The sequence below is a fragment of the Ambystoma mexicanum genome, chromosome 5p (assembly GCF_040938575.1).
Source record: "Ambystoma mexicanum isolate Mex_15411 chromosome 5p, UKY_AmexF1_1, whole genome shotgun sequence".
Lineage (NCBI taxonomy): Eukaryota > Metazoa > Chordata > Amphibia > Caudata > Ambystomatidae > Ambystoma > Ambystoma mexicanum.
This window is the reverse complement of record NC_090930.1, coordinates 1,207,287,966-1,207,307,057: the sequence shown is the minus strand read 5'-3', so window position 1 is coordinate 1,207,307,057 and position 19,092 is coordinate 1,207,287,966. Positions and strand designations below refer to the sequence as shown.

At 43.8% G+C, this 19,092-nt stretch overlaps 1 protein-coding gene and 1 long non-coding RNA gene across 8 annotated transcripts in view; both read right to left on the bottom strand.

The window, feature by feature from the left end:
• Positions 1-19,092, bottom strand: part of LOC138481500 (cytochrome c oxidase subunit 4 isoform 1, mitochondrial-like) — a 718,121-nt gene that overhangs the window by 275,973 nt on the left and 423,056 nt on the right. The gene's annotated exons all lie outside the window — the stretch shown is intronic.
• Positions 188-937, bottom strand: LOC138481770 (uncharacterized). The gene is made up of 2 exons (XR_011274391.1): positions 681-937; positions 188-298 (listed from the first exon to the last, which is right to left on the bottom strand). It is a non-coding gene; the product is annotated as an uncharacterized lncRNA (long non-coding RNA).

The following is a 19,092-nucleotide window of genomic DNA, read 5'->3' as shown; positions in this document are numbered from 1 at the left end:
AACTGTGGCTTTGAAAAACCTTGCTCCACCAGGGCGACTCCTTACAATCCCGATAGTTATACGTGCAAGATTAAAAGTTTCAAAATCCGGTCAATGAAGTCGCAGGTCAACTGTATAAGGACGGTAAAAAGCCTAACCGTCCCATACGTTGAAGAAATTAATTAATGAAAATACAGGACTCTGCGCCAACAACTCAAGTTGAGTTAAATCTTAGATTATGCTTTATTGATCATCCATGACCATTGAGCCCATAATTGATAACATGTTTCGGCTCCACTGAGCCTTTTTCAAATCCGGGCTACCCATAATTGTAATATAGGACATACAATATATCATAGTCAAAAAACAATTTGTATGAACGACATCATAAAGTAAAACATAATACCAGTTTTCAAATATCATGACCACAAAATGTGCATAATAACATGAAAGAAATTAGACAGAAAAACAAGGATGGGCAAAAGGGAAGGGTTCATGGGTGTAGAAAAATAGGCAAACATATCATAATACATTGTTATGTTTGAGTAAACAGAAAAAGAGCACAAAAAACAGAAACAAAAACACAAACAAAAAGAAAAAAGAACCCATTAGTAATCATTATTCTTCAATTCATTGAATAATATAACCAAATTCTGCAATAGTCCCTTGAGACAAACTGACAACTTGGTGGATGTCCTTACCCGAAATTTGATGTAACCAGTTCTTATGACTATTTGTCCATGTAGTAGTAACGGGGTACAATCCCCAATATCAATCTAAACAAAAAATGTAAGTAGCGAAGGTAAATAAAACTGATTGTCCAATTTAGAATATACATTAATTGTGTATATCAAGGTTGCCTATGGCCTATATAGTCATAAGAACTGGTTACATCAAATTTCGGGTAAGGACATCCACCAAGTTGTCAGTTTGTCTCAAGGGACTATTGCAGAATTTGGTTATATTATTCAATGAATTGAAGAATAATGATTACTAATGGGTTCTTTTTTCTTTTTGTTTGTGTTTTTGTTTCTGTTTTTTGTGCTCTTTTTCTGTTTACTCAAACATAACAATGTATTATGATATGTTTGCCTATTTTTCTACACCCATGAACCCTTCCCTTTTGCCCATCCTTGTTTTTCTGTCTAATTTCTTTCATGTTATTATGCACATTTTGTGGTCATGATATTTGAAAACTGGTATTATGTTTTACTTTATGATGTCGTTCATACAAATTGTTTTTTGACTATGATATATTGTATGTCCTATATTACAATTATGGGTAGCCCGGATTTGAAAAAGGCTCAGTGGAGCCGAAACATGTTATCAATTATGGGCTCAATGGTCATGGATGATCAATAAAGCATAATCTAAGATTTAACTCAACTTGAGTTGTTGGCGCAGAGTCCTGTATTTTCATTAATTAATTTCTTCAACGTATGGGACGGTTAGGCTTTTTACCGTCCTTATACAGTTGACCTGCGACTTCATTGACCGGATTTTGAAACTTTTAATCTTGCACGTATAACTATCGGGATTGTAAGGAGTCGCCCTGGTGGAGCAAGGTTTTTCAAAGCCACAGTTTTTCAAAACTTTACTTAACTTGCAAATTGGGCTGACCCGTTACCTTTACTAACATTCTTCTATGATGGCAGCATATATGAAGAACCGTGAAGAAGAAACTAAAAACCTGTTTACCCCCCGAGGGGATATGTCACATGCATTTTCAAGTATGGCTACGAAACGAGAAGATTTACGTTCGAAATTTATAAAACTGGAAAGAATATCGAAAAAGGAAATTGACAAGTACTGGGAAAAAGTATCACTTGAGAATTATGTCGCTAATGAAAGAGTACCTAGGGGTTTGAGGATTCTTATATTTCCAAATTTCAACAATGAGTTGGATAAAGATTTAGCAGAAGGCTGGGAAGCTAATTTGAGCAACAGCTCCATGAAGATGATTGACCTATTGATTGAACATGCCACTAGGGAGCATAAAAGGGCATTAGATGGTATAGAAGGCATACGCAAAGAAATTGCTGAGATGAAATCTAATGAGGATACCAAAGCCAAAAACTATGAGAAGATGTATGAACTGTTGCAAATATATCAAGATGAAGTAAAAATAAGGAAATTACGGAAAAGCTATAGAGATGAACGTGATTACAGGGAAGATCGTGTATATACATTCCAAACCAAATATGACTCAAGTTCAAAACCAATGTCCAGAAACTCAACCCCCAATACATCATCGGCCAGTTCTGATGCAGACTCAGACCAAGACAACCAAGCTAGTGCTAGCTCCAAATCAATTGAACAAAGAGGATACTTGAATCAGATCAAAAGATACAAGAAAGGGAATCGTAATTCTACTCAGAAAACAGTCCGTTTTCAGCTACCACCAACTATGGGTATTTTGACACCTGTGCTAGGAGAAGAGGAAGGAGGGGGTGTAGAAAACGACGGCAACATAGGAAGCTTACAAGCAAACAAGAGACAAACCAGGGCCAGCTCCAAGGAGATGAGCACCAACAAATAATGGATGATCTTGTTCTCAATTTGTCTAAAAAAACTATATCTCAAGAGGAAAGACTTCTTCTTAACAAGGGTTTATCCTTTGCACCCACATGTAACTTCAGTCCATTGGACGTACAAATCGATTTATTTAAATTTACCAGAAAATTGAAGTTAAAAAAATTTTTTGCAACCAAAGCACCGGGTGATTTTCAACCTGTAGAGGCTAGCATACTTATCAGTGATAAGTCGATCCAGGATATTGAAGATACATATACATTGCGTTCATTGACTGAAGGTGATCAATATCATGTATTTCACTTATTAGATGAACTTAAGATAAAATCTGATACCCTTACCACAAAGGAACTTAAAGTACGTTCAAAATTCATGCCACAGTTGGCATCTGACAATGTCATTGACACTTTTCAACAAGCAGTTTCACGAGATCTATATAATCTTAATTGTAAAAAACATAAGAATTGGATTACTCAGAACAATTTAACTAAATCGGAAAGGAAAGCACTTGTTTCGCTTAAATTGGATTCACGGACAGTAATTAAAGAGGCTGACAAGGGAGGCAATATTGTGCTAATGGATCGGGAGGATTATTTGGAAATGGCATCCAGACATTTAAATACCCCTGGGTGCTATGAATTAAGAACGGATGATTTTCGAAAATCAGCATTGGAGCAAGTTGAAGTGCACATACTCAATTGGCATAGAAAAGGATTGATAACGGATGATGAACGCACTTATTTATGGATAAAAGAACCGGTAACTCCAACAATGTACTTCTTACCAAAAATACATAAACCCTATGAAAGGATACCAGAGGGCCGCCCGATCATGAGTGGGATTGGGTGGGTCACAGAGAATATCTCGGAATATCTGGATCTATTACTCAAACCAAGGGCTATGTCACTTCATTCATATTTGCAAGATTCCACCAGCCTTATACGGAAACTAAAAAACTTTACTTGGCAGAGTACCTTCCTTCTAGCGACTCTAGATGTGAAGGCACTGTACACGTCTATTCAGCATAAATGGGCCATGATTGCAGTTGACTATACTTTCAGGCATGAGTCAGCCTCGTATTACAACCATTTGAACATGATTAAAGAAATGTTACATCTCACGTTTGATCTCAATGTCTTTACCTTTGACAACAAGGTATACCAACAGACCAAGGGGGTAGCTATGGGTACTAAATATGCCCCAGCATTGGCGAATATCTTCATGGGGATGTTGGAAGACAAAGCAATATACACTGAATCATTTTTCATTGAGAAAATCCAATTTTGGACAAGGTACATCGACGATGTTTTTTGCATCGTCGATAGTAGCATAGAGGAATTTCACGCATTTGTGGACAAGTTAAATCTTAATTTACTGGAGAATGCAACAAACAGCGGATACATTTTTTGGACTTAACAATATATTTGGAAGATCAAGTACTACAAACAACTACATTCAGAAAACCAACGGAAGTTAACTCAATATTACATGCTAAAAGTTGTCATTTTCGACCAACTATCACCAATATACCATTGGGTGAATATATCAGAGCGAGACGAAATTGTAATAGTAATTTAAAATTTGAAGAGGAATGTAATCTATTACAACGACGTTTTAGAAGGAGGGGATATGCCCAAAAAGACATAAGTAAAGCATATAAGAGAACCAAATTGATGCAGCAGCAGGATACTTTGAGACAGAGACAAGGGAATAATTTGGAAGCTAACATGCCGATTAGCTTTATCACTCAATATTGTTCAGACCACCAGAGATTACGAAAAATTTTGAACAAACATTGGTACCTACTTAAATTGGACAGTCATATTGGTGAGTTTGTGAGTGATCATCCACGCATTACCTTCAGAAGAGCAAATACACTTAAATCTATCCTTAGTCCATCGTTATTACCGGACATTGAGAGCACTACTCAAGGTACATGGTTACACAAGAAAGATTCTGGTTTCAGGAAATGTGGAGTTTGTCCACAATGTAAATATGCATACCAAAGAACAACAGAATTCGAAGATAAAAATGGAAAATGTTGGATCATTAAACAAGGAATCAATTGCAAAACAACTTTTGTAGTATATGGCATCATCTGTGTCTGCCACAAACTATATATTGGTAGCACCAAGAGACAGTTGAGAATCCGTATCCGTGAACATTTAGCCAAAATTGGCAGTCAAGACCCATCACTTCCGTTAGCTGAACATTGGCAAAAAACACATCAGCCACATCTCAAATCGGAAATTAGAATCATTGGTCTTAAACAAGTATCCTTGAACAAAAGAGGTGGTGACAGAGTGAAGGCGTTACGACAAGCGGAAGCAAGAGCAATTTGTTACTTCAATTCGACAAATACAGGACTTAATACAGATAATGAAATGGTTTCATTCTTGTGAGATGTAGTACATTGCAATCTGGCTTCTCAAGCTCGAATAATTTTCATTGTTATACTTGATTTAGAACACGGCTCATTGTTTATTAGGAGGTTACATGTATTTCAGGGTGTTGTTAAAGGGATACCCCATCATAATTGGTAGCTCAGTATGTTATTTGAATGTTGCGTGTAATGCTCACCAACCTTTTGTAGTTAGGTGCATTAGTGCCCGTGATTATACATTATTGTGATAGTAACCATTTAAGTATTCAACAAATATAAATTGGGTTAGGAGAAGCGTATACATGCTTTGTTAGTTTTTCAGGCTTTATTCAAATATTTTGAATTATATAGCATATGTAATTTGTAGAATGCTGGGGGATAGAATGCGGTTTTCAATGACGACGCTTTTCCTTGCGTCGCCGTGGTAACCGCGCACAGTGATGACGCCTAGTATAAGAAGGCATACCTGGTAAGCGTTCGGCTTACCTGCCGACGCGTGTGACTGTTTGTGTTCCAGGAACTGGTAAGAGAGGACCGCTTATCTCATGGTTTACTTTTCAACGAGATTTAGCTTTAATGGTACTTGACGAGTAGCAACCAAATAAGCTATATGTTGTGCTTTCCGTACTTGAAATACGTGTTCTATATTTGAAATGCGTCATCATTTCACGTAATGATGGTTAATTACAATTGTCTTCACTACGGAACTTATAATGAATTCTTTTGAATAAGGCAGAAATGGCCTGTGACCATTAAGTAGAGTTGTTTTGCCCGTTTGGTGAAGGGCGGGATTTATTCTCATAAGTGAAAATGCCTAGTTGCCATAGGCAACCTTGATATACACAATTAATGTATATTCTAAATTGGACAATCAGTTTTATTTACCTTCGCTACTTACATTTTTTGTTTAGATTGATATTGGGGATTGTACCCCGTTACTACTACATGGACAAATAGTCATAAGAACTGGTTACATCAAATTTCGGGTAAGGACATCCACCAAGTTGTCAGTTTGTCTCAAGGGACTATTGCAGAATTTGGTTATATTATTCAATGAATTGAAGAATAATGATTACTAATGGGTTCTTTTTTCTTTTTGTTTGTGTTTTTGTTTCTGTTTTTTGTGCTCTTTTTCTGTTTACTCAAACATAACAATGTATTATGATATGTTTGCCTATTTTTCTACACCCATGAACCCTTCCCTTTTGCCCATCCTTGTTTTTCTGTCTAATTTCTTTCATGTTATTATGCACATTTTGTGGTCATGATATTTGAAAACTGGTATTATGTTTTACTTTATGATGTCGTTCATACAAATTGTTTTTTGACTATGATATATTGTATGTCCTATATTACAATTATGGGTAGCCCGGATTTGAAAAAGGCTCAGTGGAGCCGAAACATGTTATCAATTATGGGCTCAATGGTCATGGATGATCAATAAAGCATAATCTAAGATTTAACTCAACTTGAGTTGTTGGCGCAGAGTCCTGTATTTTCATTAATTAATTTCCATTTTTCTAAGACTCACACCTCGTCCCCTTTAAACGCAAGTGTAGGGTGGGTGAGAGGAAATGGCGGGCATCTTGTGCACCCTCTGACAAACTTGCCTGCCACTTGCTCCAAAGGCAGTACTGACTCTGTACACACTAAGAAGAGATTTCACATCCAAGCCAGCGTCTCTGCGCCATCTAACAACTTGGATGAACTATTAAAAAATATGCAAGGAGCTGGCCAATCCTGATGCTGTCTCTACCTCTCCTGTCCGCTCCAAGGCCCTCTGCATGGCTTTGGCTTAACATTTTATCTCAAAAACCCAGGACATCCTGTTCACCCTCTCCTCCTTCTTCCTCTACTTTTTCCTCTACCTCTGTCCTTCCTGCAGCTGCCTCTCCTCCTCTCTTCTCTTCCTTTCCCTTGTTCACCCCTAATGAGGTTTCTAGACCAGTCCGATCTATGAAAGTCTCGTCAAAACAGGTTCTTCCCTGTTCATCCAAAACCATCAAGGACCTCATTGACATCCTCGCTCCAGCCTTGCCCAACTCCGGCAACCACTCTTTCGCAACTGCAACCTTCCCGTCCCCTCTGAATCATTCTCTTCTGCACCCTCTTCTTAAGAAACCCTTAGCCGATCCCTCCTGTCTGGCTATCACCCGATCTCCATTACTCCTTTTCTGGGCAAACTCTTGGAGCATCTCCCAGTTTAACCTTCACACTGAATCTGTTGGTTGTCTCCATGAACATCATTCGGGTTTCAGAGCGGCCAGAAGCACAGAAACTGCTCTCCTGAACATCTGTGAAGACCTGCTCGCAAACCTTGATACAACCCACCCTTCTGTCCTCATCCTACTCAATCTCTCTTCTGTTTTTGGCACTGTCAACCATGCCATCCTGCACAACTGGCTTTGTGATAACGTGTATCACTGATCAGGCCCTGGCCTGGTTGACTGTTTTTCTCTCAGACCGACCTCCCAGGTCCAACTTGGGTTCTTCCTCTCCTCTATCCCTCTGTCTACCTGGGGTGTTCCCCAGGGGTCTAATCTTTCTCCCTGGCTGTTCAACCAATACCTGTAACCTCTCACCCACTGCATAGCTGCTCTCTGCTCCAACTTTCAGTGCTATGCGGATGACACAGCTCACATTCAGACTCCCCTCAGCCGCCTCTTCTCCCTCTCTCATGCCGGATGTCTGTCCGCAATCCAGGACTGGTGTGCGGCCAATGATCTCTGTCTTAATGCCAGTAAGATAGAGATCCTCCTCATCGGCTCACCAGCACCTTCCTTTCCTGTCATTCTCTGGCCGCCACTCCGGGCCCTCTTCCTGCTCCCACCTATGAGGTTAAGAACCTCTGGGTCATCTTCGACCCCACACTCTCCTTCTCTCGTCACATCTATGACGTCTCTAAGAAGTCTAACTACCAGCCTCACCTCCTTTTAGGTATTCTACCTTTCCTTACTTTACCCCAGAAGCTCACTGTCTCCAGAGCTCTGGTTCTCTCTAGGCTGGACCACTGCAACAGCCTCTTTCTAAATCTACCTGCCTCTCCTCTCCGTCCCCTACAACTCATCCAGAACAGGACTGCAAGACTTGTCTTTGTCCTCAAGCCAAGGGATCGTATCTCTCCAGCCCTGAAATCTCTCCAAAGGTTACACATAATAAACATCTATTGGCAACTGTAATGCTGGAAATGTCATTTACTGTTTTTTATCGTGTGTTCTGTCGTGTTTTCCGTGCAGGTGTTCATGTGGGACTACTGGTGGTGCAGCTCTCTTTCAGTTTGGTGTACAGACACATGTGATACCCTTATGGCACCCATGGGAGGGGGTGCAACCCTGTGCCCCTAGTGTATGTTTTTGGGCACCTGTGTGTGGCCCACAGAGCAGGGTATGGGCTGGTGCAGCTCCATGCTGAATTTGACAAGTGCTCTGAGTATCCTCCATTTTGGGATACCTAGGCCCTGCCATTGGAATCAATTGATTCCCGATAGGAAAAACAAGAGGGCCCCTGTGGCCTCTTGCTTTCTATTGCCTGTTACCTTGTTTTCCCAAAGTCCTGGGAAGCCCTGACTCTGTCCCTTCCCCCTGACTGGCTGTTGGGTGGAAGTTCCATATATGGTGTTATTGTGAAGTCCAGGCCAGACTGGCTGGAGCCTTCCCAGTGACTGTTGTGGGTGCACCCTGTGGGTGGGACCTGGGTGAATGGAGTGTGTGACCAATATGCACTCCTTGTTGTGGATGTCTGCTTTCTGGTGTTTGACACGATGACTGAGACAGCCCTGCTGAAACTGAAATGAATGAAGTGTGGAGTGTTGAATGGCTGGGTACTTGTCCCAATACACATAACTTCTTGTGAGTGTCTGGAGAGAAGTGAATGGCCTGAATGCCCTATGCACCTGATTGGCTGCCTGCCTGCATGAATGCCCTTCTGACCGATTGGTTGCCTGAGTGTGACCCAGCAGAATGAATCAACTAGTATATCTGGGGGCCTCTCACTGCTAGAATTCGTGTTCAGAAGCTGAAGAGAAACTGAAGTTGAAATTGATGCTTAACCTTGAAGCTCTGCTGGAAGAGAAGTCTTGCTGCTGCTCTACTTCGTCGATCTGAAAGCTGCTGTGTTTCCAAGGACTGACCCAGAGAGGACCTGGTTATGCGCCCTCTTCCCCAGCTATGAGGGACCATCGTGCACCAGCTGATTTTTGCCAAAGCTCCCTGGAAGACAGAACTACAAAAGGCTGCCGATCAGAGATGGGGACCGCCACGGAATCACAAAAAGTGCCTGGACACTGTTGTCCATCACCATCAACGACCGCCGTCGCTGACCAGAGCCGCCATGCTCCCCTTGCCTAAGTAACATTTGATCCAAGGACGCTCTCGCCTGCACCATCAACTGCTTTGTTTCGCCGGAGAAAGTCGAGGCCGCCGACGCGCCAAGGAGCATCCGCCGGTGGGTTTCCCGCCACCTAAAGACCACAGAGACGCCGACGACTCGACGCCCTTGCTGGGCCACAGTTCTTCAAACTCTTTGCCGTCCTGAACTATCGTCACCGAGGTGCCCGCACGCCTCTTCCTTGCAGAATGCCAACACTCCATCGTAGACGAGCACCGCTAGGAACGAAGCTGCCACCTCACCGTCGTCATTCAACCCTTTTCCTCGTGGGATCTCGACGATCCGTGGCTCCTGCCTTAAAGGGAGCCGCTCAAGAAGGATCCGTCGACGACAAACTCTGCTATCCCAGGTACATTGGGGTTGTAGAACTATTGTAGAAGGAAATAAGACTTCTAGAACAATATATGGACTGGGCTTGTGATATATCTTTACTTTACAGGTTGCCCAGGTGGGGGGCACCTCCAGCCAGACCTGTGTCTAGTGGTAGGGGCCAGTATTCTGTCAATTGTTCTAACCAACTGCTTTCTTCCTATATCTATTGTTGGTTGCCTTTAGTAAGTGATCTGTGTGACATTTAACCAGAGTATAGTTGATGCACTCTAATGAGATCTAATAATTGTGGTACCACTTTAGAACTGTACATATTTGCCATTGTAGATTTTCTGAGCACAAAGTGAGTTATTGTGATAGTGTACATAACCTTGAACTTAATTATATAAAGACTGTGTTTTAACTAATACAGTGTTTGGACATTCCTTTGTGGGGGCTTGGGGACTACACTGTACTTAAGAACCAGCTTGCATCACCTCCTGAGAAGCTAGGCCCTGATTGCTCGTCCATTGCTACCAACAATAGAGAATCTTGGCTGGGGTCCTCTGTGCCTCTCCTCTACCATATAGAGAACAGAAGTACAGACACCCCCCTCCAGTTTTTACAGCAACCTAAAGCAACCGGGACGTAGGCCTTCATCGATTTGCTGTGTGTGATCATTGATGAAATAATGTCAACAGTCAAAAGACCAAACATAATTGTATGCAGTGACTGGAATTTGGACTTTGTGGATCTATGCTAAAATAAAATTGCTCTTAAAAATGAGAAACAAGAGCCCCAGAAAGAAAGAATCGCAATCCATATCCAGGGTGAACTGAATATGAAAGAACTAAGAATGATGAACGGGTGTATGCCTGGTGACATTCCTCCTAATCCAACCTGGAATAGAAACAACCAAAGCTCTGTGTTGGACTACATTTTCGTCTCAAGCTGGTTAGCTGTCAATACAACATACTTGAAGGTATGTAGAATGTCTCATGGTGATCGTGACCTGATAACCATCGGGATGAGAAACTTACCTCTTGCAAATGATAAAATCATGTTTGCACATGGGGTTGAAATTGGACTGAGACGAAAGCCTGAGAGTAAATAGTAAAAAAATAACAGATATCACAAGGCGTGTTGAAAACAATCGCAAAATGGATTATGTATCCTTCTTAGAACAATATAAAGAAACTAGGATACACAATGGGAAAACTAATTTCAGACCACTGCATACATTTGATTCCGAAATAGCAAGTAAAAAACGTGAACTGCGTCAAAATATACGGTTACTTAAAGCTCAAGTAACTGGAAACAATAGAGAGGAGATGCTCAAAGTTAAAAGGTCTTATAATCACTGGATAAAATCCCATAGAAGGTTATTATATCAAAAAGACGCCAAGATTGTGCAACAATGCATATCTAAGAAAACATCAAGAGAATTTTGGGCGTTAATAAACAACACCAAAGCTCAACAACAGGCACTAGTGAGTAACATGTTCAGTGAAGCTCAATGGATTCAGCATTACACAGAACTATTTAAAAAACAGTATCTAAGTAAACAGGAAGTCTTTGATGAGGAATCCCCATGGAACATCAGTATCACTAGACAAGACATCTTGGAAAACATCAAAAGAATAAGCTCGTCAAGGGCCCCTGGCCCTGATGGCTTAACCAACTGTATGCTGAAACAACATCAGGAAGAGTGGACAACTTTCTGCAAAACTGTATTTAACATCGTGATAAAAGCAAAAAGAATACCAAAATCATGGAAAAGGGCCGTAATAGTTCCAATCTTTAAAAAAGGTATTCGATCAGATCCGAAGAACTATAGACCTATTGCGCTTTAAGACGTTGTAGGTAAGATCTTTGCCACGCAGCTACAGTTACAATTGACAGCATGGATCAAGCAGTCAGGAGCCTTTGACGTCCGACAAACAGGTTTCATAAAGGAGTGGGATGTAACCTGAATCTTTTTGTTATCCACTTATTGAAAATGGAGGAAATAAAGAAAAAAAAAACATATACTCAGCATTTGTGGATCATGCACATGCTTTTGACGCAGTAGACTGAAATCTGTTGTGGAAGAAATTGAAAGACAAGAATTGCCCAGCTGGTCTCATTTGAGCAATAAGGGAATTATATACAGACACCAACATAAGAATTTGTGTTGATGGTAATGGTACACTTTCTAAAACAATATCCACCAAACGTGGTGTGAAACAGGGCTGCCCTTTGGGTGCAGTCCTGTTTAATTTTTTCATAGCAGATGTTGGAAATTCTCTGCGAGAGATAAAATCCTTCTCACCAAAAATAAATGGACATCTGATCGAGTGGTTACTATACGCCGACGATGTAATTCGCGTAGACTTAAAACAGATAGGTCTCCAGCGAAAATTGAAAGCTCTGCATGACTACGTAGAAAAGAATGGCCTTGTCATAAACACCTCAAAGACTGAGATAATGGAATTCAAGAATCTCCACAGCCAAAAGAGAGAACGAAAGGAGAAATTCCAATGGAAAATTGGCCCAGACACGCTTAATAGAGTGAACCAGACAAGATATCTTGGTGGCATAATAAGTTCGAACATCCATGATGATCCCATGCTAAAAGCTGTTAAAGCTAAAAGTAAACAACTCACGGCTCAGGGGCAGTTGATCAGCAAGAAATACGGTAAATTCAGCCTAAAGCCAGTATTAGATTTTTACAAGCTCAAAGTGGTACCTGCACTTATCCACGGAGCTGAGACTTCGTTTGGATGTTCATATCGGGTGTGGAAAGCCTATGAATATTCATTCTGGAAAAAGATCTTACTTCTCCCAAATGGAACTGTGAGGGCGTATATTAGGTACGAACTTAGTCTGACATCGATAACAGCAAAAATCATGTGGAACTCACTCTCATTTTACAGAAAAGTGTCTTACATGGTTAACACACCACAATTCCAAATACTGAAAACAAAGACTGCCAATGGTGTACAATTAATCCAGGGCCTGTGGGAGAAGAACTGCAAGGCCATTCCTGAAGCATTAAATACAACAGAAACAACGTTGTGGACCAATCCAGACAAGGTAAAGACAAAACTGTGGCAATGAGACTGGCTAGAAACGACATATCAAAGAAGCCTCCACAGATGTATGGAACAAGTACCCCCAGAAGCCAAGGTTTATAACGATCCTGCGAATTATCTGACAAAGTTTCCAGATAACAGATATCGTGATGTATTTCTGAGATTTAGACTGAATCAATTTGAAACAAAGGAAATACTAAAACAAAGCAAAAACATTACTGTAAGTGATCTAACTTGGAGACTATGTAAAAACTCAATAGCGACATTAAAACACTTGGTTGCGTACTGCCCAGCATTGCGAGATCAGCAGATATCCATCTTTAGAAAAGAGATTATCTGGCGATCTGAGGAATGGTGGGCTGCACTTTTTGATGGCTCCAATAACAAGTTGACTTACGCATTGATTTACTTTTTGGGAAACATCAGGAAAATACTGCAACCAGAGATCAACAGGCCTTGGTTGTAACTTGGAACCGTTTTCTGTGTGATTTTCTGAATTTTAGAGTTTCAACTTAACCATATTGAAAGATAGGAAAAGGGAACGAGTTGGAAAAGTACTGTGAGAAACCATAGTAACAGAAATTTGAAGTAATTATATCATTGTGCTTTCTTCTTTTTAAAAGTTTGTAATCAAAGTGTGTAAAAATAATTTAGGGGGGCGCTGTTGCGCACGTAGAAAATGGCCGCCTAAGCCCGGTGCTCCTGCATCACCACAAGATCCTGCACTTGAAGATCCGTGCATAGGCCGTCTTGAGGGCAGAAACCTGCTGGAGCGGTTGCCGGTGGACTCATCCACATTTTGTGGAAATCTAAGCCTGCTGCTGTACCGGACTGCTGAGATCTGGCTGAGAACAGTTTCGCCGACGCAAGCGGCGGTGTCGTGCCGACGTGTGGCACCAGGAGAATTCACCCGGCAGCCGTGGTTGCTGAGCGTCGCGGGCCGTGAGTGGGCGGAGCCTATGCTGGAGGCTCTCGTCAGGCCCTGCTATTCGGCCCGCGCTCTTCGCGAGGTGGCTTTTGGAGATGCCTGCCTCTTCGTTGGATGACCCGGCTCTACCCTAGCTCTCAGCACAGACCTCCTCGATACTCGACCGCCTCCTTCCCCCCTCGATCGCGGAGTATCGTAGCTCCTGCCCGCGCACGGACCTGCAGGCAGCAGAGCTGAAAACCAAGTAAGCTGGCAGTGAGAGGGGGGAAAGGGGACACAGTGTGCCGGTCCTGCAGCAGAGGCTCCTTGCCGTGTTTTATCATATGAAGCGCTTCTATGCGCTGGATGGCCCTGGCAGACATTTCACCCCCACATTGTGCGTGAAGAGTGGTGCTGATTTCTTGTTGAACACTCCTGACGCCTCCTGGCGCACGTGCAAGTAATTTCGTGGGACCGGCTGATGAACATGCAGAAACCCGACAGATTACACTCCGTGTTGATGTGTGGGTGTTCCACGGTCGGAGCACAGTTGCCATGCTGCCGCTCCCTGGACGCCCCGCAGGCTCCTACATACCCGGCATACTACAAACTAGGCGAGGTGCATGTGAGTGTTGTGGGCTCTCTTGACATTGTTCCTGGCGGGGGGGTCACAGTCCAGCAATATCCTCCGGAACGACACTCGGGACCTGCTAATCTAGGGCTGCAGACTTCCTGATCCCTACCCGCCTCTTTAGACCTACAAATACTCTGTGATACCGATTGGGACGCACCCGCCAGCTCGGTGAGCTAAGCTCTGTGTTAGCTGGGGTGTTGCCGCACTGACGCCATACCGCTGCTGCGATGCCTTTCTCTATGCGCCCTGCAAGTTTAGACAAACCTCGTGGTGCTACTGTACTGGCTGTGGCGCCTGGGGGTGCCGCTGGGTTCGCTTGACACTATACACTTGGGAGGACGCAGTCCACTCGGGCTTCGCGGACCTACATTGGTGGCCTTCTGCCCTGGGCTGCGGATTCCCTGAGCCCTTGTCCACGTTCTGAGGTTCAGAACTTGCGCAGCTTCTGGGACAAATCCAATATACACGCGCGATTTAGTGTAAGCATGGGAGAATCAAGCAAGACAAGCAGGGCATCCAAGACCCCCGGTGGCAAGAAGAAGGGCCCCAAGGACACGTTTACCAACATGGCAAACCACGCTGTGACGGTGGACACACATCCGGATGAAGGTGCGCCAGACAAACAAGAAGGGATGGATAGAAAATATAAACTGGCTGCACTAGTCCAGAATGGATTCCTGGCAGTGAACACCAAACTGGATGAAATAGTGGCCACCATCGGCTCCTTGAGAGCCAGAATAGATAAGGAGAGTGCACGTGTCACAGAGACTGAGAACAGGATAAGCGTGATCGAAGATACTATTGCCCACCACAGTCGAGACATCTCCTACATCAAAGACACGATGAGCAAACTACAGAGCAAGTGTGAGGACCTCGAATCCAGGTCAAGAGGAAATAATGTCCGCGTGGTCGGAGTGGCGGAGTCCTTCGGCAAGGGCCAATTGGAGAAACATGTCGAAGAACTTTTCAGATCCTTATTCGGACCGGAATCGCTCTCGGAGCATTTCCTGGTGGAGAGGGCGCATCGTACACTAGCACCGATACCCAAGCCAGGAGCCCCGCCACGTACAATATTTGCTCGCCTCCTGAATTATAGAGACAGGGACACAATCCTTTGTTTGGCAAGGGAGGCCGGTACACTGCAGTATGAAGGTAACCGAATACATATATACCCAGATTTCTCTGCCTCTGTCCAGGCAAGCAGACACTCTTATGAACCGGTTAAGAAACTCCTTAGAGCACGACAGATCGCCTTGATGTTCCCGGCCAAAATGAGGATTCAGCATGCAGGGAGGGCACACTTTTTTGAAAATCCATCTGAAGCCCTGTCTTATATTGAGTCCTCTATACCCCTTCCCCCAAAAGGGGACCGACCGGCGTCGAACAATAGACCCCAGCCGGCAGACTAAAATGTACGTACTTTACTAATTTGGTTATAGAGATTGCAGGCCTTACCTCAGGGGCCCTGGTAAACTGATACTATAGACGACCATTTTCTGTGATTTGGTGATAGTTAGGAACCGGAGTTGGTGGTCATGTGAGGCAACATGACTACCCCAGGAATGTTCCACAAGTTGAGGGACAGACATCGTCAAGTTGGGGGTGATGGTGAGGGTGGTGGGCGGGTTAGGGGATCTGGATTGGGTTGTTGCCATTATAATATCCCATGGTTTGGAGTGGGAAAGGCTCCCCACCTTAAGGCACTCTGGCCTGAGGAGGTTACCGGGGGAATTGGTTATAGGTTATTGGTTAACCAAGTGGTCTCTGAGATTCTGACACGATCCATGGTATGTGAAAGATGCATCCAAGAGGTTGGTGATGCTATGCAAACATTTCTATGTAAGACTTGGTCCACGCATTGAGGGTTAAACTATTGTCGTGGAATGTAAGGGGATTGAACAATCGATTGAAGACTAAGAAGGTGGGAAATTACATTGTCAGACATGGTGCTCAAATTGTTATGTTACAGGAAACACATGCTGTTGATACTAGCAATGAGTGCATATTACCTAGCTAGGGCAAATCCAGGTTCTATACAAACTATTCATCTCAGTCCAGGGGTGTCGCCACGCTCATACACCCGAATCTGGGATTTCGGCCCGATGGCCATAAATCTGACCCCCTTGGTAGGTATGTTCTGGTTTGGGGTTCGATTGCAGGACAACAGATACTACTGGTCAACACATATGGCCCGAACATTCATGACCCTGCCTTTTATACAAATATATACCAATTACTTTCTGCCATTGATATGCCTACTATACTATGGGGTGGGGACTTCAACGTTGCTATAGACCCTAACCTGGATAGATCCAGCACAGTCATTAGAACACTGAATAGGGCTGTTCTTACTTTGCGACACATCCTATCCCAGCTCTCCCTCGAAGATGCCTGGCGAGTTCTGAACCCGAATGGAAGGGGCTACACATTCTATTCTTCTGTTCACGATTCCGAGTCCAGAATTGATTATTGGTTTGTGTCCCCCGCTATGATTACTGCAACAAAGTCGTGTGAGATACTGCCCCGTACACTGTCGGACCACTCCCCGATAACACTTGAGGTTACATTTCACAACTGCCCTAGATCGCCCAGAAGATGGAAAATGCCCGGGGGGTTGCTAAGTGATTCTGGAGTGGTGGAAGGTCTACACATTGAAATCACATAGTTCCTTGAGAATAACATGGGCTCAGTTGTTAGATGTTCCACGGTATGGGAATCTTTTAAGGTCTGGGCTAGGGGGACTCTGCTATCCAAATCTGTGGGTCTTCTAAAGGGGGTCAGAGCGGAACTAACCCAAACTGAAGATGAACTGGGGAAACTAGAGGGCGCATACACTCATACACAGGATAGGGCCACACTAGCTGGGATACAGAAACATCTCCAGGAATTTGGCAGACAAGCTGCTAGGGAAATTCAGTATATGGCGGCCCCGGTCCGAGCCCGTAAATATGGCGAGGGTAACAAGGCGGGAAGTACACTGTCCAATTTATTGAAACAGGACAGGCCCCCCAATCGCATTACTAGCATACAAACATCATGCAGAGAGATTTTGCTAAATGAGAGAGAGATAAATGGTGAGTTTGCTAAGTTTTACCAACAGCTGTATAGTAATAGAGACACTAAGTCAATCACGGAAATCAAGGCATACCTGGAGAAGCTGACAATGACGAAGCTCTCTGAAGAGACCAGCCTCTCACTGCTGAGGAGCTTGCTGAGACGATTAAAGACTTGGCATCCAATAAAGCTTCAGGGCTAGACGGCCCTGGTGCGGAATTTTACCAGGAGTTCCGCGAGGAGCTTGTTCCACTATTACTGCAGGTCTGGGAGGAATCCCTCCAGTGTAAAATATTGCCCCCGTCCATGAGAGAGGCCTTGATAACTGTTCTCCCTAAGCCGCCCGCCCCAGGCATGTCATCCTATAGGCCACTATCTCTTATTAACACAGATGCTAAGATATTTGCCAAAGTGCTGGCCAATAGGCTTCTACCGGTAGTCCCTACACTTGTCCACCCTGACCAAAATGGGTTTATCCCCGCTAGATCAACGGCCCTTAACCTTCGCAAGCTCTTCGGTATTATGGCCCAAATTGACCCGGGTAGGAACTCAGTTGCCATATCATTAGATGCGGGAAAGGCCTTCGATTCCGTGTCGTGGGCCTATTTGCTAGCAGTGTTGGAGGCATTTGGTGTTGGCCCGAATTTCATTAGATACATGGAGCTACTATACACGGAACCTGGGGCTCGGGTATTGACCAATCAATCAACATCGGATCTGTTCCTATTTGGAAGGGGCACCAGGCAAGGCTGCCCATTCTCGCCCATACTGTTTGCCTTGACAATAGAGCCAATGGCGATAGCGGTCAGGCATCGACACTCCAACAGGGGCATCAATCTGAAGGGTGTTACTCAGCTAATCTCCCTATACGCGGACGACACACTTTTATATATCCGCGAACCAGAAAACAACTTAGCACCTATTATGGCAGAGATCCAAGAATTCACCGTACACTCGGGATGCTCCATAAACACAGACAAGTCGGACGTTTTCCCTCTCACAACGGCAACCAGCTGCCCCGGCTCTCTGTGTGGTCTGAAGTGGTCGGGGAAGTCCATTCGATATCTGGGGATACTCATCTCAAATGGGAAACACACGCTGTACATAGACAATCACGATGCCACACTACAGGCCTTGAATACTAAATTGCGGATATGGGACTACCTGCCGATATCAGTACATGGTAGGATAGATGTCCTTAAAATGATAGTCCTGCCCAAATTATTATACCTATTCGTGAACATCCCAATATGGCCGGGAAGACTCTTCTTTAATAAACTTAGGTCAATGGCGACGACCTTTCTCTGGAATGGGAAGACTCCAAGAATAGGTTGGGAAAAAATGATTGAACCATACTCCTCAGGCGGCTTAGCGGCACCTGACTTTGAATTATACTATTATGCTGCCCAAGCCCAATTCTCGAAATATTGGTATTTCAGGGAGGAGGGCCCCCCCATGTGACTATAGAGGAGCTCACCACTTCCCCCACGAACATACACTCTGTAATCTTTGACGCACACTACAGGGACACATGCGACTTCAACCCGGTGAGCTGCACGATTGGTGCATGGAGAGCTATATTTAAAAGACTGGGAGTATTGGCCCCCTATAACACTGAGGTTTCCCTCTGGAATTACCCTGGTATACCACCAACACACGACATCAGCCTGCGTGAGGCCTGGGATCCCAATGAGGACATGAGACTGGGCGACATGTTTATCGATGGGAAGTTTGCAATCCTTCAGCTGGTTACGGGGGCGGTTGGTAGGGGTCCACTTAGGACACTGCAATACTATCGTATGAGATCTGCCTTCCAGAGGCGCTGGGCGTCTTT